Genomic DNA, 2,410 nt, shown 5'->3' with positions numbered 1-2,410 from the left:
CATTGGGAGCCAGCCATGTTAGGAATTTTATTTTATTTTACTTTTTAATGTTAATTTAATTTTGAGATGGGGGAAGGGCAGAGAGAGAGGGAGAGAGAGGATCTGAAGTGGACTCTGCACCGACAGCAGAGAGCCCCATGTGGGGATCAAACTCACAAACCATGAGATCATGACCTGAGCCAAAGTCAGATGCTTAACCGACTGAGCCACGCAGGCACCCAGGGATTTTAAAATATGAAAGTAATATGAAATAAATTGTAAAGAAAGAAAGATGGTTCTTTGTGACTCTAGAACATATCTGTTGTAAGCAAACCTGAAAACACATCCATCTATTCATTCTCCACTCAGAGTTCTTAGTTATCTATTCTCACATTGTGTGCTACACATTAGAGAAATAAACTAATAGTCCCCTTCAAAAAAAGTAAAACGAATGTGATTAAATACCATTAACAATGTACAGAAGTTGAGAATAGACCTAACCTTTCTGTGCTACCCAAGGAGGTGTCCATATGGCATTGTTCTTCATCCCCTGGTTAACTCAAAGGGAAACTTTCACAATGAAGGAGGAGGATGTCCTTAAATTACTTGTAGCAGGAACCCACTTAGGTGGCAACAACCTTGACTTCCAAATGGAACAGCACATCTACAAAAGGAAAAGTGATGGTGCCTGCATCATAAATCTGAAGAGAACCTGGGAAAGGCTTCTGTTGGTAGCTCATGCCACTATTGCCAATGAAAACCTGCCTGATGTCAGTGTCATATTATCCAGGAATACTGGCCAGCAAGCTGTGCTGAAGTTTGCTGCTACTACTGGAGCCACTCCGATTGCTGGCTGCTTCATTTCTGGAACCTACACTAACCATATCCAGGCAGCTTTCTGGAAGCTGAGACTTCTGGTGGTTACTGATCCCAAGGCTGACCACCAGCCTCTCACAGAGGTGTCTTATGTTAACCTGCCTACCATCGCTCTGTGTAGCACAGACTCTCGTCTGTACTCTGTGGACATTGCCATCACTTGCAACAGCAAGGGAGCTCACTTAGTGGGTCTGTCTGATGTGGATGCTAGCCTGGGAAGTTCAGCGCATGCATGGCACTATTGCCTGTGAACACCCAAGGGAGGTCATGCCTGATCTCTACTTCTACAGACATCCTGAAGAGATTGAAAAGGAAGAGCAGGCCACTGCTGGAAAGGCTGTGATCAAAGAGGAATTTCAGGATGAATGTACTGCTCCAGCTCCTGAGTTCACGGCCACTCAACCTTAAGTCCCAGACTGGTCTGAAGGCGTCCAGGTGCCCTCTGTGCCTATTCAGCAGTTCCCTACTGAAGACAGGAGTGCTCAGCCTGCCACTGATGAGTGGTCTGCAACTCCCACTCCTCTAGCCACTAGCCACTGAATGGGCAGGAACAACCACTGAGTGGTCTTAAGCTGCTCTTCCACAAAGGCATACAAAATGGAAAGAAGGTTGATGGAAAATAAACTGTTTGTTTAAAAAAAAATGGGGGTGACTGGGTGGCTCAGTGGGTTGAGAGTCCGACTTCGGCTCAGGTCATGATCTCACAGCTCATGAGTTCGAGCCCCGCATCGGGCTGTGTGCTGACAGGTCAGAGCCTGGAGCCTGTTTCTGATTCTGTGTCTCCCTCTCTCTCTGCCCCTTACCCACTAGCATTCTATCTCCGCCTCTCTCAAAAATAATAAACATTAAAAATTTTTAAAACATGGACCTGAATTTCATTTTAGACTCTATCACATCTTCAAATTTTGAAATTAGAATTGTAAAGAAAACATTTTCCTCTACTTAGAACAAATTGGACAGTTTACATATAAATATTATAAAGTCCTGAGAAATAAGCATTATTAGTCTAAAATGTTTCTATTGATGTCTCAAATTTAAGCAATAGGAATAAGATTGGAGCTGAACCCATAGCCAACTGAGCTTCAGGGTTGCTATCTTTCAGCCTCACACTATTTTTCAGCGATACATACATCTTTCAAAATATTTAAGTTTGTGTTAAGAATATTCTAAGACCTAGGGGCCCCTGGGTGGCTCAGTCGGCTGGGCATCCAACTTCGGCTCAGGTCATGATCTCACGGTTCGTGGGTTTGAGCTCCGCATCAGGTTCTGTGCTGACAGCTCAGAGTGGGGAGCCTGTTTCAGATTCTGTGTATCCCTCTCTCTCTGCCCTCCCCCACTCGTGCTCTGTCTCTCTCTGTCTCAAGAATAAATAAATATTTTAAAAATGTTTAAAAAGAATATGGGCTATAACATTATTAAAAAAAGAATATTCTAAGACCTCTACCTATTATTAATGAGGCAATGTTTTATTCTTTTATACAAGAAAATAACATTAAATGAGATACTTTATGGAAATCTCTCCAAATAAGTGGTCAGGTCATTGCTGTTATTGATT

The 2,410-nt window shown here is 42.9% G+C and overlaps 1 pseudogene; it reads left to right on the top strand.

Annotated features, from left to right (window-relative positions):
- The first annotated feature begins 314 nt into the window (after positions 1-314).
- On the top strand, positions 315-1,426 carry LOC106979358 (40S ribosomal protein SA-like; annotated as a pseudogene).
- The last annotated feature ends 984 nt before the right edge of the window (positions 1,427-2,410 follow it).

This window comes from Acinonyx jubatus, chromosome D4 (genome assembly GCF_027475565.1).
Source record: "Acinonyx jubatus isolate Ajub_Pintada_27869175 chromosome D4, VMU_Ajub_asm_v1.0, whole genome shotgun sequence".
Lineage (NCBI taxonomy): Eukaryota > Metazoa > Chordata > Mammalia > Carnivora > Felidae > Acinonyx > Acinonyx jubatus.
Note: the sequence above shows the minus strand (reverse complement) of the source record. Positions and strands in the feature narration are given on the sequence as shown.